The 22,500-nt window shown below is 37.0% G+C and overlaps 1 protein-coding gene across 1 annotated transcript in view; it reads left to right on the top strand.

Moving 5' to 3' along the window:
* Positions 1-22,500, top strand: part of CORO2A (coronin 2A) — a 180,429-nt gene that overhangs the window by 69,587 nt on the left and 88,342 nt on the right. The gene's annotated exons all lie outside the window — the stretch shown is intronic.

The following is a 22,500-nucleotide window of genomic DNA, read 5'->3' as shown; positions in this document are numbered from 1 at the left end:
GAGAGGGTCAATGTTCCAGGCTTTTCTGTTTCCCCCAAGTTTGTCTTGGTTTATGGTGACTGGTCTATGTTATCATCATGATGATGCCTCAATAGCAGCTCAAAACTTCCAGGACATTCTCACTACCCAAGGAAGAATAGTCTGAACTTAGTCCTTAGGGAAGGAACACAGAAAGCCAATTGGGCACATTTTCTGATGGGTAGAATATGCTTTAGAAGGTCCCTTCTGAACCTTGTCTCCCGAAACTCCAAGATAAGGTAATTGCGGTGTAATAAATGTTACTGAGTTTTGGTTAGGGCTCAGTGAATAGATTAAGTAGGGTATTCATTCCTTCTTTTGCTATTCTGCGGGTCAAGAGAGGAAGATAAAAAATTCACTTGGAGTCCCTTAGCTATTTCTAAAAATATCTCGGATCATTATGCACCAAAAACACATAAATTTTATAAGATCCTTCTAATATATTATCTAGCATTCAAGTGACTGTATTTCAACTAAAATGATATGGAATATAGGAGAAAAGTCCGGTAAATCATGTATTATCAACTGAGGGAGTTGATGTCTCCCTGAGTAGAAACAAGCAGGGTTTCAGTATTGGGTTTATACAGCCCTTAGTGGGGGATGAAGGGGAAGATAAAGAGATGAGGAAGAAAAAACAAGACATTGGATAACGGGGTAGAACCTCAGTGATGAACATGGTCCAACAAATTTTGGATCAACCACAGAATCCCTTGGGAAGTGAATGATTAAATAAGGGTTATCATTCAGCAGTTAATACTCCTGATCTCTGAAAGAGACAAAAGGCCCAGGTCAGGGATAAGGGAAGAAGGGGAAGAAAAGTCTCTGGGCTTCAGATGCCCCAGGTACTTCTCTACAGCCTAGCTATTTCTGCTACAATGCAGCACTGGGAGAGGAATAAGACTCATCGTGGCTTAAGTTTACCTCGTACTGGCCTTATGTGAGACAAGCGATTGAGGCAAATTTCTCAAATTTGTTCCCCAGTTGGTTCAATGTAGATTTCAATCTTGAGGGTAGAACCAGCTTGAGATAAAGGAAGAACATATGTCTCGACACGTTCAGAGAGGAATTCTCTTTTCCTTAACCTTTTAAGAAAATCTCTTCCATAAGCACCTTCCCCCGACCCCAATGTGTAGGTATCAGTTAATAGTCCACGTTAGCTTTGAACATTATTTCCATTTCATTTTTCACTCAGTATTGTATGGTAACCAATATGAACCATCAAATAACACAATTTTCTTAGCTTCCTTAGGTAATTAAAAAGAGAATGTTTCAGTTATCTGATGATTCTAAAAGTTCTTTCATAAGAGAACAGGTAAACCTTTGGGGTGGGGGGGGAAGGAGCACTAAGAATCTAAGAAGGTGGAGGAGGCAAGGAAGCACTGGAAGCAGAGCCATAACTAGCTATTTTTGCTTCTGGGTAAAGAAGTGGGAAAGGAGTAAACCCCAGAACACCCAAAAGCTCCTGTGATATTAGAGGGAGATAGATTTTGATTTTGTTTCTTCTCATCCAAGTTCACAGACCTTAAAAAGTGAGTCTGCTGTCACTCCTGCTGCTTGGGACTAGGTTGGGCTCATGCTAACTGATAGGTGGGAAGTGAAAGCACTGGACAAAGTTCTGGTGGCCCCACCCTAGTTCCATCTCTGTTCAGGAAGGGATAAAATGTGTTAGCGTAGGTGATTTAAGACAAGGCATGTTCAAAGGCAAATGTCAATGTAGGCACTCAATTTCTCTTATCTCTTTAGTGACTGTGATCAGTCTTCATTCCCAGATCGTTGGATCTTACACCAGAACCTGGTGATACTATAACTTTCCCTGATGACTTGAGAACATCTCCAAGGAGAGAATTAGTGTGACAATGGGCAGCTGCTGATGAGGTCTTCTCACCAAGGTGTCCAGTCAGTCTACAACTCCCTTGCAATAAACTTCTAGTCCATCTGTGCTTTCCTTTTCTTCTCTCCTCCCAGAAGGCAAATCTTGCAAAAGATTGGGGACCCCTGCTATACATAATAACCTAGTATCAGAGTGTCCTTGGGAAAGTCCATTGCATAGGATGTGGTAGTAAAAGTAAAGGGTTTGGTGATCTCTAAAGGCTCATAGCTCATCAGAAAATAATCTCTAAATTCACTTTCAGATCTAGAAGCTCATGAATCCATGAGCATGTGAGTATGACTGTGAGGTTTGCATGGCAGTCCAGGAAAAGAGATACTTCTCTGAGTTCTAGGGCTGCATTCTAGCAAGGAGCTGTAAAAAAGTCTCAGTAGTGGCTGAATTTCCATATAGTTTTTCGTCTATATGGGGAGGTTGTAGTATTATTTATTATAACATTTTTAAAAGGGTTATTTATTTTTATTAAAGTCATTTCCACATTAAGTTCATATTTTTGTATGTTATACTCTAAATTATATAACAAAGTTCCTTTTTTTTTTTTGAGAGGGGAAGGCAAGGCAGTTGGGGTTAAGTCACTTGCCCATGATCACACAGCTAGTAAGTATGTCTGAGACTGGACTTGAACGCCTGAGTCCAGGGCCAGTGCTCTATTCACTGTGACACCTAGCTGCCCCACAGTTCCTTTTTTTAAGGAGTTCATTTGTTCAAGTGCTAGTGGAAATTAATGTTATTAGTTTGCAAATGACTATACCAATATGCATATAATTTTTAAATATTTATAATGTGTGATGTTGAATGAATAAAACTTTAACTCAAAGGAAAAGTCTCAGTAGCAACTTAAAAAAAGAAATTTTCTTCTATCCCTTCCTTGACTCTCACTGATAGAACTTAGTTTGGGTTCTATCATCCAGATGCAATTACCCTTCAACTCTCCTTCATTCTCTCAGTCTCAACTATCCCTATTAACACCTCAAGAAAAACTGGCAGATTTTTAAAGTCCTAAACCACACTCCCAAACCCCAAAATAATGTACTTCATGATTTAGTTCAATTCAACGAGCATTTTTTTTTTTAACACCTACTATGGATAAAAAAAAGTTTTGAGCATCAGGACTAGGATGTATAATACCTCCTAATTAGTCTCACTAGGTTTAAAATCACTTTCTGTCCCTGACTAAATTGCTTTTTGAGTTGATTATCATTTTATGTTGATAGGGAAGGCAATTTTCTGTGTGTTCATTATAATAAAACTCTAATAAAGCAAAAGACTTATTTTTATTTGCAGATGATTTGATTATAATGACATTTTACCTGCAAATCCATGAATATGTTGCCTATGGGACACACATCTAAAACAGAGATACATACAGATTAAAAGTGAGAGGCTGGAATAAAGTTTATTACATCTCAGATGAGTTTGGGGTTTTTTTTTTGCCTTTTTTTTAAAGGGGGGAAGGCAGGGCAATTGAGGTTAAGTGACTTGCCCAAGGTCACACAGCTAGTAAGTGTTAAGTGTCTGAGGTTGGATTTGAACTCAGGTCCTCCTTGACTCCAGGGCCAATGCTCTATTCACCATGCCCCCTAGCTACCCCCAGGTGAGTTTTTTAAAATCCTATCAGACAAAATGTAAGGCAGAATAGAAAACATGAAACAAGAACGGTGAAAATATACAACTGTTAAAGGAACCACAAGCAATTGGTATTAAGAATATGGTATAGGGGCAGCTAGGTGGTGCAGTGAATAAGAGCTCCGGCCCCGGAGTCGGAGGACCCAAGTTCGGTTCCAGCCTCAGACACTTAACACCCACACAAAAAAAACTAGCTGTGTAACCTTGGGCAAGTTACTTAACCCCAATTGTCCTCCAAAAAGGCAAAAAAAAAAAAAAGAATATGGTATCAGCTCCGTAACTTAAGGGAAAATTCACAAAAAATATAAAAAGACCTAAACAGTAAAGTGTTTTATGTTTGGTTTTTGGTCTAGACATATGACTTCATCACTGTTGATGTGGAAACTTCTCCCAGTAATGAAGATCCACAACTTATCTGTACTTGATTATCTTAGGGGATTGCTAAGCCTGAGACACTGAGAGTTTAAATGACCCTCCCTTAGTCACAAAGCTATGATGTATGAGAGGCTGAACTTAAACTCCAGTCTTCCTGAGTCCAAAGCTAGCCCTCCATCCTCAATGTCATACCTGTCAGTAAAATATTTATTTTCCTTCTCCTTGATCAAAACTAGCCGATCATATGATTTTTTCTTTGTCTGTGATAAGAATGACAGCCAAAAAAGGAATTTATAAACAAACTGTTGAGAAAACTGAATTTGCTAGATACATAGAGAGAGCTAAGTAAAATTACTGAGATTTATTTTCTTCTCCAACATGAAAGTGCTTTTACAAAAAAAAAAAATTGATTGTAAGACATAGAGAAGTCATAAATCATTGCAAACAGGCAGGAAATGTTAAATACTTCCTTTACTTAGCTATAACACAATAAAAATGGTCATCAATAAGGACAATCTGAACAAAATAATCAGGCCAAATTGGAGATTAAAAATGATTTGCAAAATGAGTGAGTCATATAAAAATTATGTTAAAAATAATTACACTAGCAGCACAGCATACCAAAATATATGGGATGCAACTAATGTAGTTTTCAGAGGCAAATTCACATACATGAACACTTATAATAGCAAAAGAGAAAAAGATAAAACCAGTGACCTGAACAAGCAGCCAAAAATAAAATAAAATAAAATGAGAAAATCAACAAATTAATAAACACAAAGCAAGCACAAAAGGAATTTTTGACCTAAATCAAAGTAGAATTGAATAAAAAATTTAATATCTAAAAAACTTTTTAAAAAAATAACAATAAAATAGATAAGTTGTTAAGTCTCTTAGTTTTTAAAAATTGGGGAAGAGTGTACAAAGAATCATATTACCAAAATACAAAGCCAGATGTAGGAAATTACAATGAATAAATGGAAAAGAGAATTTTAAAAATATATTTTACACAATTAAATGTCAGCAGGACTTAAATGAAATGAAATGGGTAAATACATAAAAAATATAAAATACCCAAACATAAGAAATAGATAACCTAAACCATCTCATCTCAGAACCAGAAATTGAACAGGTCTTAAATAAAATTCCATGTTTCAAAAAACCACCAGAATCTGACTGAATCACAAGTTAGTTTATTGTTGTTGTTCAGATCTATGATTCCACTGTCAATGGAATTTATTTTATTAATCTAATTTAATTTATTTTATCCTTCTGATAAGGAAAATCCCATTATTCATGCAGACTGGAATCTTTTTTGCCACTTAAGAGAGTATTATGTACCTCAGTATGCTTATGGATTAAGTGACTTGCCCAAAGTTGGATAGCCAGTTTGTGTCGGAGGTGGGGCTTGAGCTTAGGTCAATCCAATTCTCTACTAAATGAGACAGTACCTCTAGCATTTAAAGAACAACTAATCTCTGTGTTATATAAATTGTTTTCCAAAAAAATCAAACAAGATGAAAATCTACCAATTCCAACAACAAAAATGATTCTGATACACACGTAGCTACACTTCCATTAGACTGTAAGCTCCTTGATTGCCAGGACTATCTTGTCTTTGTATTCCCAGTGCCTCTGGTACTTAATAAATGCTTATTGACTGACAGACCAGGAAAGGAAAAGGAAAGAGAGAAAGCTACAATAACATTATTAAATGAATATTTATGTAAACATATCAAATATATTTACAGCAATATATCCAAAAACTATTCATTATGATCACATTGGATTTGTGCAAGGAATGTAAGAATAAAATAATATTGGGAAATCAACTTTATAAATGTAATATGGGAAAATTATTAGACATTCTGTTCAGACATTGAACAGTTTAGACGACCTCTGAGGTCTATCCCTTCCAGCTCTTGAAATTTTTTGGTCCTATGATTCTATTTTATCTTCCCTTCTAGTTTAAGTATTACAAACCTCAATTCCCAGCCTGAGCAGCTGTCGGTGTCAAAGTATGAACAGTCTCTACTTACTCAACCTGGCAGCTGCTGTGGTTGCCTAGTGGACTTGCTGCTGCCTAATAGTGGTGATATATGTAATGAATCATCCAGGGGCATCAGAGCTGAAAAAAATGAATTCCAGAAGAGCACACTATCATGCTCCTGCCAAAATACCTGCCCCCTGTCTCAAGGTGAGCACCCACCAACAAGGCCTAAGAAGGCAATTTCATCATCATCTAATTCTTCATCACTAGTGCAGATTTCAGTTTTTGCCTAGGATCATCCTTCCCAGAAAGATGCCAATTCTGCTGGTCATTGTTACCCCAGCACACTTCCTCACGTCATCCAGGAGCCTTCCACCTGTTATCAGAAGTCATTGAAAGTTGCTAAAATATTGCTAAATGGCACTGACATGATCTGAACCAGTGATACAGAAGCAGACTTCTCTGTCTTATAATTTAGGATCAAAAGTCATTTACTCCAACTCCATCATTTTTTAAATGAATAAACTACAACTTAAATGACTTACCCATAATTACAGGGCTAATATATACACATAGAATGATTTTAGATATTTATGCAGTCTAATGGCAGCCATCTCTAGGGTGGAGAAGGGGAAGAGGAAAAAAAAGAAATTTATATGACAACTTTTATATATTTAAAAGGAATAGCAAGTTGTACATAATAGATTTGTAGTTTCATATATAATAATTTTTATTACACTGTGCTATGGAATTGCTTGGTTTTATTCTATAAATTAAAAATTAAATAAAAACTAAAAAATAATTATAATAGCTAGTATTTATATAGAACTTATTTATTTGCCAGGCACTGTGCTAAGCACTTTACAATTATTATCTCATTTGATTCTTACAACAACTCAGGGAAGTAAGTGCTATTTGTATCCCTGTTTTACAGATGTAGAAACTGAGGCAGGTAGAGGTTGAGTGATTTGCCCAGAACCACATAGCTGGTACGTGTCTGAGGCTGAATTTGAGCTTAAGACCTGAGTCTTGAAGGAAGCCAGAGAAACTAAAGGGTGGAGATGACCAGGGAGAGAATTCCAAGGCTTGGTGTCAGCCAGCGCAAAGGCATAGGGATGGGAAATGTGTGAGGAACAGCAAATAGGTCAGTGAAGTGAATCATAAATTTAACTCTATTCAGAATGCTACTCAGCATACTGAATGAACTATCAAGGATTAACCTCATTGATATTCTGGACCCCTTTGGTAAGCTGGCAAAGGCCTATCAAAATATTGTTTTTAAACGCACAAAATAAAATACATAGGATTGCAAAAGAAACAAGTTCTATTGGAATTTTTTTTTTCCCCATTTAAGTTCACAGAGGTCAGAAATCTATCTACAGACTCCTTCTGGGTTTGTAAGATCCAGGTTAGGAACCCCTGCTCTAACCAATGAATTGAGTTCAATATGTCTTCTAATCCAGAGACAGTCTGTGTATCAAGGGACTGTTCCATTGTGATTCATATACCTTCAGAATTGAAAAGAGAACATTTTATAGAAAAGGAAAATGAGCAAACAGAAAATGACCAACTCAGTTGCACACAGCCAGTCTGAAGGCAAAGCCAGCCCCTCCCCCCAATTTTTTCCCCACTACATCAGACTGTCATTTGAGGATGGTATCTCCCTTCCCTCTTGTCTGCCTGGGAAACGATGCTGTACACGATGCTGTTCTCTCTCTTCTGCAAAACAGCAGCATCTAGCAAGCAGATCTCCTCTCCTGGGGCTCTCACTGAAATCACTGCTGTGTCCAGAGGCCATACTGATGAAATACCTATGGAAGCTTCTCTCAGAGACTCAGTAAACATATTGACAAGAGCATCACCCACTAAAGCAAGCTTTGAAAATAGAGCAGTCAAGGTTTCTGATGCCCCAGGTAGCCCGACCTATCGCCAAAGCACACAGACACTGCTTATCTGTAAGGTAAGAGAAGTTCTCTGGGGCAGGTCAGGTGGTCCCCTCTGAGATTACCTGCCATCTAGTCTCTATCTTGTACATACCTCATTATTTCTATGTTGTCTGCTCATTAGACTATAATCTCATGGAGAAAAAGAACTATCTTTTCCTTTCTTTGCATTATTATCGAGATGCTTTTTGTCTTTCTTGACATTGCCGTGCTTGGTATATAGTAAGTGCCTGATAGATGATTGATGGCTTACCAGGGAGGCCTAAAATCAAATACTGCCTTAAACACTTACTGGCTCTGGGACCTTGGGCAAGTTGTTTAATCTCTCTAGATTTCAGTTTCCTCATCTGTAAAATGAAGATAATTATAGCCCCTTCTTCTCAGGGTTGTTGTGAAAACAAATAAAATAAAAATAATAAAATATAATAAAACTATGTAAAGTGACTTACTTGGCAACCCCTTGGAAGGAGTCTCTGATTGCAAGAGCCAAATACCTTACTGTAGATTCACTCCCATTTTCAGTAGACAAAAGGTGACGGATGGCTTTTGAGCTGGAATCCCTTTAGAATTCTGAAAGAGCCCTGGAGGAGTTCAGAAGAAGGGACGTTGCCATGAGTTAGTGCAAATCAAAAGCAGTATCTAGGATTAAGACAAGCTCAAGAAAAAGAGTTGAGAACAGTTATTCCCTCCCGTGCAGAGGTAACGGACTATGGGTGTGGAATATTGTGCTCCCTGAGAGACGTAGTCTATGGGTATGTCAGCTTTCTGCACTACTTTTTTTTCTCTTTTTAATTTTCTTACAAGCCATATAACAATGATATCACTTTGCTCTGGGGAGGGATATATTCAGAAATAAATGTCATATAACTATGGGTGGTCCAGTGGGTAGTCAGAAAGACCTGAGTACAAATCCAGCTTGAGACACTTACTAGCTGTGTGACCCTGACTTACCTCTTGTTTGCCTCAGTTTCCTCATCTGTAAAATGGGGTTAATCTTAGCATAGCACTTACCTCCCTGGATTGTTTTGAGGAGTAAATGAGATGATAATTGTAAAGAATTTAGCACAGTGCCTGCCACATAGGAAGCACTATAAATATATGTTAGCTCATTATTATTATGTTATTAATTTAAAAACAAAAAGTATCAATTAATTTAAAAAAGAAAGGAAAAGCTCAAGGGTAGGACTAGAACAATTAGAATCCTATTTGAGAAATAAATGACCAATTTTTGACAAAGTGATGGCAACCTCAAGAAAGGTGTTGCTAGATTCTAAAGGATGGTTAAGAACGATAGAAGTCTTCTCTCTGAGGGTAGCAGTATGATGACATGAGGTAGCCTCCAACCCAAAGATTCTAGGAGATTCTTTGTTTTCCTCTCGTTTTTATTTATCTTTCTTCTGCCACCACTTGTGAATAAAAAAGGGGGAGTTCTGCAAAACCCCGGGGCTCATGGCCTTTCCCCACTTTATCTCTTCTCCTACCCTTCCCCTCTTACCCTCCAATGGTATGCCTTTCTCCAGAGCACACAAAATGCACCAACCCTTTTTAACTCTGGTATATGGAAAACATGGGTTTACCACATTCAACTCATCAACCACACACAGTCTCACCTGCTTCCCATAAGAAAGTTTTCAGGTGTTAAATAATCCTTCCCACAGCCTCCAGGTTATTTCTCTTTCAGTCCTGGGGACCTGTCTCTAGGTCTGACTACTAGGAGTCTATTCTTTTTCCTGTTCTCTTCCCACCCAATCTACAGGCCTCAGCTGAGCACTCTAAGAAATGAATTCTCCTTTCTAGGCTCCATGCTCACTGCTCTTAGCCTCAGGTCACAACTGCTGCTCTGTTAGCCACCTGCTTCACCAATGTGACCAGTGCCTTCTAGGGTTCTGCCCAGAGGCAGTCTCTAACCAGACTTTCTCTTGGTCATGGGGATTTAATTTCCCTTAACTGTCACCCATATTGTTCAATAGTTCCTTGATTCCACTTCCTCAAAATTTGATGGTTCTTGGTTTGTTAGGGATTTGTGTTTTTTCTTCCTTATCTCCTGACTTGCTTTTAACCCTTTCTAGATGGCTATTTTTACCAGCTCTTCCCTTCTGGATTAACTCATCCTGCTGGCTCTCCTCCTTACTAAACCTGTAAGGTGCTGGGGGAAAAAGAGGAGAGGAGAGGAGGGGAAGGAGAGAATGGGAGAGGAGTAGAGGAGAAGACTGCTACATCCCTTATCAGGGTTTCTCAATACATGAGTAGACATTGGTGTCTTAATTCTGCCTCCATTGGCTCATTCATTAATAATAATGTTGCTGATATGATAGTTGCCATTAATATAGAGGTTTGCAAAACATTTCACACACACTACTTCATTAGAGCATCGCACAACACAAAGAGGTAGGTAGGCATTATAATAATTATTATTATCTTATAGATGAGGAAACTGAGGTTCAGAGAAGTTAGGTGGGATTTGAACTCCATTTTCCCTGACTCCAAGTCCAACACTCTTTCCATTCTACCATGCTGCTTCTCATTGGATTCATTTATTCAACAAACATATTAAGAATTTACCTACCATGGACTAACTTTATGGAGTATGTATACAAAAGTCAGTAAGGTACTGTCCCTGCCCTTATGGAGCATGCAATCTAATAAGGAAGATAATGCATATTCCCTGTCTGAGAAATAAATTAACAAGTGACATACATGTACACATGTGTACATGTATATTCATATGCATCTGTATACAGACCCTTGTTTTCCCTCCAATCTCTACTTTACCAGACCTTTCTTGTGCCATCTTTGATCAATAAGTATACTCATTCCTAAAAGAAATGAACCACATGTATACATATTTATGTATGTGTATATGCATATATATTTTATAAATGCATCAGTATGCGTGTGTGCAAGAGAGTCAGCATCTCTCCCAGAAAAGTGAGGGAAGAGAAGGGAAGTCAATAGTACCTGATCTCAGAACTCTTTTTTAAAATTTATTTTTAATTTTATAAATTTAAATTTATTAAAAATTAATTTTAAATAAAATAAAATATTTTAAATATAAATTTAAATGTATTAAATTTATAAAAAAATATTTTAAATTTATAAACCAAATTTAAATTTAGTTTTCAACACTCATTTCTACAAGATTTTGAGTTACAAATTTTCTCCCCATCTTTTCCCTACCCCCCACCCCAAAATAGTGAGCCTACTGAATTCCCCTTCCCCCAATCTGCTCTCTCTTATATCTTCCCCCATCCCCCCCTCACTTTCTAGTAGGGTAAGATGGATTTCTATACCCCAGTGCCTGTATATCTTATTTCCCAGTTGCATGTAAAAAACAATTTTTTTAAACATTTGTTTTTAAAACTTTGAGTTCCAGATTCTTTCCTTTCTTCCCTCCTCACCCACCCCCACTGGGAAGACAAGCAATTCAATCTAGGTTGTACACGTGTACTTATTCAAAACGTTTCCATAGTAGTTATATTGTGTCTCAGAACTCTTAATAACCAAGGGTTTTTGGAACTAATTCACTAAGACTGGGGTGGGGATGGGAATTGGGGGAGTATAGATAAAAAGAGTAAAAAAGCTAGGACTCCAGAAGGAAGAGGTTTTCAGCCTTGAATATTTTGAATATTGAATATTTTCTTGAATATTTTCCTCAAAAAGAGATAAAGATATGATAAGTACGTAACTCAGCACAAAAAAGAAAAAATAAGACTAAGTAAGTCTTGACAGACAGGAAATAATCATTCCAACCTAGAATCAGTTCTGTGAACTTAGAACACCAACTGCTTAGAGCAAAGGTCAAAGCAATGCAACATTAGAAGGAAGGTAAAGTTGGCAAGGAGACACTGTGCACTTACAGCAGCTCCAATCTGAGTTGCTTAAACAAGCAGCCATCACCTCTGAAAAAAAAAGAAATGAACAAACATCATAACCTTGGCTCTATCCTTCATACTTCTCAGAGAAGTTCAACAAAGTGCAAGATTAGTCACCATGATGAAAAGGCCATAAACCCCATAACACTTTACTATCCATCACAGATCCATCAAAATATTAAAAAGAAAGGGAAGAGAGATAGCATGATATAACAAATAGAGAGCTGGCCTTGAAATCAGGAAGACCTGGGTTCACATCTTAACACTGATATATACTGGCACTATGACCCTGGAGAAATCACTTCATCTCTCACAGACCCAGTCACATACTTGGACTGCAAAACACTTGCTGATTTGTGTTGGTAAAAAGAGTTCCTTATCCCGATGAAATCATAGGTAAAGACCAAAAAACAAAAACTCATGATCTTGCAAATGAAGAATATATAGTAGAAATGATGAGGCCTATAAACATAAGAGTATAAAAAAAAAAACTAGCTGAAAAGGTAAGGGCAGCACAGAAAAGAGAAAAAAGGGAAGACAAAACCTGACTATAGAGTTGTTGTTGTTGTTGTTGTTTTTGCTTTTTGGAGGGCAATTGGGGTTAAGTAACTTGCCCAAGGTCTTACGGCTAGTTTTTTTGTGTTAAGTGTCTGAGGCCAGATCCGACCTCAGGTCCTCCTGACTCCAGGGCCAGCGCTCTACCCACCATGCCACCTAGCCACCCCAACTATAGAGTACAAGAAATGAATATTCAGTCAATATGGTCTTTGTAGAAATTCCATTGGTTTGATGGAAAGTATGTAAATTCCTTTTAACAGTAACAAAAAACAACCCACAAACAACAAACCCATATTGGTCCATATAAGCTGCCTCTAAAAACAGTCCTTATCCTAAAATCATCTCTCTTTCAAAGGAAAAGCATGTATAAGTATACTTTAGGAGACCCATGACTTCATCAATGCTCATCTTTTTTGATCCATATCCGTGCTTTCCCATGAATCCAGAGGCTCTACTCAATATGATAAAAACCCTCTTTTCTTTTAAAAAATAAAAACTCTAGAGGATGCCAGTGTAATTACTTGGAACATCCATTTGTGGTCTCTCATTCTTGCTACATGGCCAATCCATCTTTTATTCTAGCTATACATGCTCTTGATAAGGTCTTTTATGCCACTGCTCATACCCATCTTGTATTTGGTGACAAGTTGCAACTTACTTGTGCCAAGAACATATATTCTTTCTATTGCCATATAGATTATTTGTCATTTAAATTTTTCCAACAGGGATAATTCATGATTCCTCTGGCATCACTGGGAAAATGTTGGTGATAATGAGATGGTTTTTTGCCTAGTGAAAAGTCTGGGATCACTGACAGCATAATGCAGTATTTCGAAAACCACCTCTGATCTCATTCTCCTATTCCCAGGATCACAAATTCATAGGATTTAGAACCACAATGAACTTGAGATGTTTTCGAATTCATTTTTGTCATTTTCCAGACAAGGCCAATTTGGGCCTGAGTTTATAGTGCAGCAGCAGCACTTGTCCTAGGTACACCCCTAAAGGGCCTAAAACCAAACAGGGGCCTTGTGAAAGACCATCCTCAGAGTGCAGCCTGTGAGCCTAAACTTGAAATTAATGATTTGCTTTGCATTGAACTTCTGGGGCTGGTTAGTTGACTGGAAAACTACATCCATAGCTATGGAGAGGTAGAAAGGTTAAAACTTAACTTTTTTGTTTGGTTAAAAAGGTAATTGAAAGGAAAGTAACTTTAATGGCCCAAGCTGTCAATCTTTGGGGGAAAGGATGGCTCTTGGGACTAGGGATGGAAATATGGAAGGAATGGCACTGGGAAACACAAAGAAGAGACACCACAGGGTCCCGAGGTAATTCATTACTGTGGCCTGTTCTCCAAGCTGAGGACATATTGTTTTGCTGTATTTGGTAGTTTGTGATACAGTGGATAATCAGAAAGACAGAAAGACCTGAGTTCAAATCCAGCTTCCAGATACTTACTAGCTGTGTGACCCTGGGCAACTCACTTTAAGTAACCCTCTGCCTCTGTTTCCTCATCTGTAAAATGGCAATAAAAGTTGCATCTACCTCCCAGGGGTGTTGTGAAGACAAAATGAGATAATATTTGCAAAGCTTAAAGCACTCAGTGCTAGATTAGTATTTTAATTTTGTTTTTTATTTGATGTATGTGTAACCTTGTTAATTCTTTGAGGATATGGTATTTCCTCTCTGTAAGAGCTTGTTTCATCAATACAGATCATAGGCCATCTATGACTTGTGGTAGTTCTAGACAGAATAATAATAATGATGATCCATTGCTGTAATGGTCAACTTTATGGTATGTTGAGCCTCTCTATACTTTTTAAAAATTCTTTTTTTTAATTAAATTTTATTTTTTCAATTAACAAGCATTTATTTTCTTTCCTTCTCATCTCCCAACACTGGAAAAAAGAAAAAGAAAAACAGAAATCTTGTAGCAAATATGCAGAATCAAGCAAAACAAATTCCTCTATTGACCTTATCTAAAAAATGTGTATCTCAGTCTGTACCCTGAATCCATCACCTCTTTGTCAGGAGTTTGATAGCATGTTTTTTCATTGATCTTCTGAAATAAAAATTGGTCATTGCATCGATAAGAGTTCTTATGATTTGCAAACTTGCTTGTGTTTATAGTGTTGTTATTATATAAATTGGTCTCCTGGTTCTTCTCACTTCACTCTGCATCAATTCATATGAGTCTTTGCAAGTTTCTCTAAAACCATGCCCTTTTTCATTCCTTACTGAATAACAGTATTCTGATACACTAATATACCATAATTTGTTCATTCCTTCTTTAATTGATGTTCCAGAGATGCTGTAAATTACTAAAAACAACCCAAAAACGGGGAGCCAGGAATTCTAACATCTGGTCCGCCTCTGGTTTAATTCCTTGATTACTTCATCTGTAGTAACAAGGATAAGATAAAACAACTCCCAGTGAAGGAGTCAAATAGTTCTTACAGGAACAACACAGTGTAGCGGATAGAGTGCTAGGGTTTAAATCAAGAAGACCTAGTTGTGAATCCTGCAGCAAATACTAGCTCTTTGTTGACCTCAGTCTATAAAATGGGGACGGTAATAACTTAACTCCCAAGGCTGTTGTGTGTATCGCATATATATATATATATGTATATAATGTATAATATAATGTAATATAAATGTATATATATAATGTATAATATAAAATTATATATATATATATATATATATATATAAAGCACAAGTGTTAGCTGCTATTATTCTTATAAGGCTGCTGTGAACTTTTATGTAGAATCAGGTTTGAGACAATGAGCATAACAATGAGGCATGGAATTCACAACCAGAAAAGTATTTTAGTTCAAGGAAACTCTTAGTCATAAATTGAATAATAAAGTATAATAAATAATAAATAGTAAAGCATAACAAATTCCCAAGTAGAACTTTGGAACTTAGATGCTAAAGGGGCCTTTTAAGACCACCCCAAAGGATTCAATAGGCCCGCTTAAAAGTTCTGCTGATAATGTATGGGGCGCCTCAAAGGCATTCAACAAAAAATTCAAGAAAACATTTTTAAACACCTACTGTGTAAAGAATATTGTGCTAGAAACTGGGAGGGCTACAATATTTAGATGACATGATTCTGCCTCATAGAGGATAGAGTCAGTGTATAACCCAAAACAACTCTTTCAGCTAAACCCTCCTGACATTATGGTATTCACTAGCTGAAAAGGAGTTATTTAACTAATTAAAAATAAGTTGCTCCTGTATGTAGGTCATTCTACATGAGGAAAGAACAAAAAGCAATGGGGAACAAACTGGATTCAAAACATGGAAGCCAGTCCATGATAGTTGCCTCTCTCCAGAGGTGTAAATCCTGAATGAATTGCAAAAACACTCTAAATTCCCTTATTTTAATTAACAAAAGGAAGCTTCTGAAATTTTTGTCATTTTTTTCTCCTCCCTTTTGCTTATCCTCACATTTGTTAAATCATATTTTGTTTTTTTCTTTTTGGAGGGGGGAGGCAGGGCAATTGGGGTTAAGTGACTTGCCCAAGGTCACACAGCTAGTAAGTGTTAAGTGTCTGATGCTGGATTTTAACTCAGTTCCTCCTGACTCCAGGGCTCTATTCACTGCACCAGCTAGCCACCCTTAAATCATATATTATTTAACTGAGGATGAGTTGATGTCTCCCTGAGTAGAAACAAGCAGGGTTTTAATATTTTCTGAGCAAATCATCCAAGCTCCCTCAGTCTTAGTTTCCTCATCTACAAAATGGGGATAATATACCTCCCAGGGTTATTATGAGGACCAAATGATACAACCCACACACACACGCATATACACACACAGATTTGCAAACCTTAAAGCACCATTATTAGTAGCTATTATTAGGAGGACAAGAGACATAATATGTATACAAGTAAATTCAAACTATATACAAAATAATTTCATGAGGTATTAACAGCTGAGGGCATGAGGAAAGTCCTCACATGGAAGATGACACATACATTGATCTTCAAGGATAATGGACCTTCCAAGAGGTGGAAGTGAGTTGGAAATGTATTGTATACATGGATGACCATCTGTACAAAGGCAAATAGGAGACAGAATGTTATGTATGAGAAAAAGCTAGCAAGCTAGTTTGACTTGAAAGGTGAGTTTGTTGGGGCGGCCAGGTAGCACAGCAAGTAAGAGCACCGGTTCCAGTGTTGGGATGACCTGGGGATCGAATCCAGGCTCAGACACTTAGCACCCACCCAGAAACACCTGGCCGTGTAACCTTGAGCGAGTTACTTAACCCTGATTGCTTTAAAAAAAAAGAAAAGAAAGGTGAGTTTGTTCAGTGGAGAAATATGAAATAAGACTGGAAAGATGAGAGACAGCGTGAAGGGTTTTAAAGCCAGACTGATGACTGTATATTTTATCCTAGAAGCAATAGGGAATTATTGAAGATTTTTGAGGAGAGTAGTAACATAGTCAGATCAAATAGGGCTTAGAAACATCAGTTCAGTTAACTATGTAGAGCACAAATCATATAGGGAAGAGATTGGAAGCCAGGGGAACAGTTAGGCAGCTGTCTATTGCTGTAGTCCAAGTAAAAGGTGATGTGAGTCTGAGGGTATAGGAGTATAAAGAATGATGCAGGAAAGGTTGTGAAGGCAGGATCTAAAAGTCATGGTCTGAGTGAGAGGAGTCATGAATGACTCAAACATCACAAAGCTAGATGACTGGAAGGATCATGATGACCTCATCTGAAATAAGGAAGTTCACAATGTTTTTTTTACATTTCCTGTCTTCCTTATCATTCCCACTGTTACTAACCTCTTTCCTTAGCTAATACAGAAAATGCCTGATACAGCTACCTCCATTCAATTCAATATTTATTTCATTTATTTTTTCATCTGTAGTATCTTTCCTTACCAATTCATCATATATACTGTTGACCCAAATGATATTTTCATCTTGTCATTCTCCTTCTCAAAAACCTTCTAAAAGACAAAATCTCCTCCATTATCTACAAGACAAAGTACAAATTTGAGTAGAAAAAGTAGTATCAAGGAATCAGAGGCACTCTATGATATGATTCTAGCCTACCAAGTGAAATATATCTTCTCTTATCCTCCTGCCCAAATCCTCCGGTGAATCATCTCAACTAATATTTTACCATCCCTAGAAAACACTTTCTGCTTTACCTCTTTGATCTCTTTGCTTACAATATTCCCCCTCCTTGGAATCCAATCAAATTAACACATATGTATAGGTCCTCTTATTTTATGCCAGCAATGTCTTCCACCCTCTTCTCAACCTAATACAAATCTTACCCATCCTTCCAAGTCCAGCTTAAATTTTACCCCCTCTAGGCAGCCTTCTTTATTCATCCCAGTTTCTCTGAAATCTGCTTTTACACCACTTAAAATTTCAGAAACCCAGAGTTGGAAGGGACGGACCTCAGAGGTCACTTGTAGCTGACAGTCTCTTCTATAACATTCACAACAAATTGTCATCCAGCCTCATCCCAAAACCTCAATAAAAGGCACACCAAGTCAATATCTGCCACATCTTCAACTTCCATGCATTGCTCTTGGTCCTTCCCTCTAGACCTAGAGTTCTGACCTTTTTTATGTCATGTGCTTCTTTGGTAAGGACAGCTAGGTGGTACAGTGGATAGAGTGCCAGGCAGACTCAGGCAGAGTCAGGAAGACTCATCTTCATGAGTTCAAATTTGACCTCAGACATTTACTAGCAGAGTGACCCTGGGGCAAGTCACTTAATCCTATTTGCCTCAGTCTGCTCATCTGTAAATGAGTTGAAGAAGAAAATGGCAAACCTCAGTAGTATCTCTGCCAAGAAGACCCCAAATAGGGTCATGAAGAGTTGGACACAACTGAAAAAGACTTAACAATAACACTCTTTTGGCAGTCTGGGGAAATCCAAAATTCCATACATGTTTTTAAATGCAAGAAGTAAACTACATGGGATTGCCAATCCAGTACATAAGAAACCAATTTTATTGAAATGCAGTTTTTTTTTTAAGTTGATGAACATAAAGGTAAGAGCCACTGTTTAGACTCTTTAATATTTAAAGATACATGGTTTTATAGCTCTGGGCACGCCCTCAAATCAATTCATTTAAATTATCAACAAACTTATTACAATCAATTAGCATTTATTAGGTGCAAGGGACCATTTCTTGTGTATATATTTCTTGTATGTATACATGTACATGTCCATACTCTCTCTTTTGATACTTCTGGTTTTCATATCTGCCTGCTAGACCTACTCATTTGAAGGCCTCACTGACACTTTGAGGAAAGGGAACACATTTGTTCATACCTTATATTTCTGCCAGCACTTAGTACAAAGTATAGGCTCTTAATAATAGTGTCTGTAACTTAATAATAGTGCCTATTTTCAGGCACTTGTAAATGGTCAATTGATTCATTAAACTGAATTGCTGATCAGATTCCAGAGGTGTCTGGCTACCATGAGACAATGAATCTTTTTTCTTTCTTGAACCTTTTATTACTTTTCAAATTATACCTGCTTCTTGCATGGCTCATTTGCTATTGTTATAATAAAGAGAAATTTTCCAGAGCAATTAAACCATATTAACTTTCTGTTTTTAAAATCTTGTGATATTTTCTGCTTCAACATGTTCAAAATGTCATGTTTTGTGGTAAGAGATACAAACTTTTTTATAAATAAGTTCTGGGGATCTCTTTAAGTAAAGTTTAAGATATTGTAGGTTGCAAAGCAACCATCACTCAGGGAACCATTGTATTGAAATACATATAACCCTTACCCAAACTATCTTTGGAAAGTCTGGTTCAGAGGGGAAAAGTTTATGTTTTTTAAGAGAGTGAAAAAGGACTCCCTTTTGATTGAAGAGAGATGGTGAAATGGGTTTTATGGTGTTGGTATAGCATTGTAACTGCATGGTTCTACTTTCTTTGGACATTTTGATAGAAGAAATGTAGAAACACTTAGACCTTAGAGAGTTAATTGGACATTGCAAAAGAAAACCAAAATCTCCCCTGAGATGAGCAGAAAGCAGTCATCCATATGAACTTCACTTAGAAGAGATTTCAAAGTGTGACAGTATTTCCTTCCCAGCTAAGTGAGAGAGAGAGAGAAAAAAAAATAGGAGAATAGTAAAAAATGCTGAGAAGCTGCTGGATGCCCGATAAAATCCATGTCAGTCACGGAAATCTTGCTGAAGATGGAAGTTGAAAAGGTTTTAACAAAATATTGATGGCCTCAGGTTTACAAGTTCAATGTCAGTAGAGGAAGGGAATTCAAGGATTCAGGGATCCAAGAAAAAGACTGAGAGCAACATTAAAAAGTGCTTTTCTAATTAGGAATAAGAGATAAGACCAGGGTTAGATTAAATGTGACATATAACAGTAAAGATTTACAGAGAGGGGCAGCCAGGTGGCACAGTGAGTAAGAGCACCGGCCCCAGCGTCAGGAGACCCGGGATCGGTTCCGGCCTCAGATACTTGGCACCCACGCAAAGTAACTGGCTGTGTAACCTTGGGCAAGTTACTTAACCCCAATTGCTTTAAAAAAAATTTACAGAGAAAGGTAGTTACTATTCAGGTATTTATTTCTTTTTATTTTACTCTAGGAATATGATTTTAAAATATAGTATAATATTACTAATGCTTAACTGAGTTGTTTGTTTTTTTTTTAATGTCCTAAAGCAGGCATCCTTTTGAGTGTTCTGGACCCCTTTGGCAGTCTGGTAAAGGCTATGGGCCCTTTTCTCAGAACAATATGTAAGATAAAAATACACAGAATTACAATGGAAACAAATTATATTGAAAAAGTTACCAAAATTTTTTTAAAATTTCACTGACTCCAAATCAAGAACCCTTGTTTTTAAGAAGGATGGCTTGAAAAATCTATCAATTAATCATGTATACTGCTTAACCTAGATAGTTTTGACCTAATACTGCAAATATGTTCTAGAGGAGAGAAAAAGCCTCTGAGAAGCTCAATCCACTGACTTACATTTTTACTATAACAACTGAAAATTCCCATCCAAACTGCCGAAAACCATTCTCTCAAGGATAACTAAAAGGCCAAACCAGATTTTTTTTTCTTTTCCTGAAGCCATAAATACTACAATAGATGCTGGGTTGCCTATGGCTTTGACCTTGTTCTGTGCCCCAGGATAGATTCAGTTTCAATTTCTTTTCAACCAGCCCTTGCATTATAGTAATTCAAAACTGAGAGAAGCCAGGCTTTTGGCATGGAAGAGGGAACAAGGCATTTTCTCCCAAATACAGGAGATCTAGGACAGTGAAGTGGGGTGATGAGAAATGGAAGCTTGGAAATGATGATCATTTAAAATCAAAGTTCCTCAAAAGAAACACTGGCCATCTTAATGGCAGTCTTCTTCTTCCCTGACCCTTTTCATTCTCACACATTAACCAAGCCCAGTTCAGAAGAATTCATCAATAATGTTGACACAGTTGATATAACCCTCTCCCACACCTGTGCATTTCCACAAATTTGTTCCTCATACCTGTATATTGAAATCTTCTCCTTGAGGGTCCTATTCAGGGTACCACCTACTCCAGGAAGTCTTCCCTGATTCCCTCTAACTCAAAGCAATACCTCCCATCCTAGTCCCTCACCATTCTTCCTTTAATGCCTTCTAGACTCACATTACATTCTGACTTTTACCTTCATTATGTGTTCTTGCATGGTGCCTCTATTTTAGCCTTAAGATTCTTGAAGGCAGGGACCAAGCTGCTTATCATCTTTATATCTGAAACGTATCTTAGTATAGTAGGTGTTAATAAATGTTTAAGGATAGAGACTTGATCTGTGATCTCACTGGTGTTTTCTCCTAAATAAGATTAGTCTTAGAAGTTGGGATTTGCCCATTCTCACAAAGGCAGTAGGGGTCAAAGACAGAACTTGAACCCAGGTCTTCCTGTCTCCAAGGACAGCATTCGACCCATTATACCATACTTCATTCACAAATTTTTAAAATTTAACTTATTTTTGTTACATTTAAAGTTGCAAACCATCTCCCTCCCCCCCTCCCCACTCCATACTAGAGAATGCCACCACTTGACATAGATAGACAGACAGATAGATAGATAGACAGACACATACAATTATACATGTATATATAAAAACATACTAAGCATACTTCTATTTATCAGTTCTTTCTCTGAAAGTGGATAGCATCTTCCTTCATAGGTACTTTGTAGTTAATTTGAATATTTGTAATATTCAGAATAGCTTAGTTGTTCCTAGTTCCTTTTTTTTTTGCTTTTGCTTTTTTGGAGGGGTAAGGTAGTGCAATTGGGTTTAAGTGACTTGCCCAAGGTCACACAGCTAGTTTTTTGTTTTAAGTGTCTGAGGTCGAATTTGAACTCAGGTCCTCCTGACTCCAGGGCCAGTGCTCTATTCACTGCGCCACCTAGCTGCTCCCACAGTTATTCTTTGAACAATATTTCTGTTACTGTATACAGTGTTCTCTTGGTTCTATTAATTTCACTTTTCATTATTTCTTGCAAGTCTTTTCATGTTTTTCTAAAACAATCTTTATTTCTTATAGCATAGTAGTATTCCATGACAATCATATACCAGAGCTTGTTTATCCATCAATTTCTAGTCCTTTGCTACCACAAAGAGAGCTCTACTTTAGAATAGATAGGTTCTTCTACTTTTTCCCTGATCAACTTGGGAAACAGACCTAATAGTGGTATTTCTGGGTTAAAGGGTATACACAGTTTTATAACTCTTTGAGCATACATAATTCCAGATTGCTCTCCAAAATGGTTGGATCAGTTCATAGTTCCACCAACAGTGTGTTAGTGTACCAATTTTTCCACATCCTCTCCAACATTTTTCATTTTCCCTTTCTATCATTTTAGCCAATCTGATAGATATGAGATGATATTTCAAAGTTGTTTTCATTTGCATTTTTCTAATCAATAATGATTTAGAGTATTTGCATATGACTATATAGTATATGTATTACCATATATTATAGATATAGATAGTATTCAATGAAAAACTTCATTAAAAAACTGCCTGTTCATATCCTTTTACCATTTACCAACTGGGGAATGACTTATATTCTTATAAATTTGACAAAGTGTTCTATATATTTAAGATATGAAATCTTTATCTGAGAAACTTTTTCAATAATTTTCCCCAAATTTTCTCCTTTCCTTCTAATCTTGACTATATTGGTTTTATTTGTGTAGAATCTTTTTAATTTAATATAA

The sequence above is a fragment of the Petaurus breviceps genome, unplaced genomic scaffold (assembly GCF_028583685.1).
Source record: "Petaurus breviceps papuanus isolate PSGF00001 unplaced genomic scaffold, PetGlider_PUasm1.0 138, whole genome shotgun sequence".
NCBI classification, from domain to species: Eukaryota; Metazoa; Chordata; class Mammalia; order Diprotodontia; family Petauridae; genus Petaurus; species Petaurus breviceps.
Note: the sequence above shows the minus strand (reverse complement) of the source record. Positions and strands in the feature narration are given on the sequence as shown.